Raw genomic sequence first — 227 nt, forward strand, 5'->3', positions numbered from 1 at the left:
TAAATCGTATAATTTTTAATGAAATAATTAATCATAATTACATATTATACATAATTGATTAAAAATAAGGTAAATATGCATATTAGGTTACACCTCACAGATGACTTTGACCTTGACATATGTTGTCAAAGACATAACCCTGAGTAAGTTTTCCTTATAACTTAACCGGCGGTCTCTTATAATATTTGAGATATTTAAATTTAAAGTTTAATTCGAAACGAAAATTT

Source organism: Formica exsecta, unplaced genomic scaffold (assembly GCF_003651465.1).
Source record: "Formica exsecta isolate Colony F162 unplaced genomic scaffold, ASM365146v1 scaffold1454, whole genome shotgun sequence".
NCBI lineage: Eukaryota > Metazoa > Arthropoda > Insecta > Hymenoptera > Formicidae > Formica > Formica exsecta.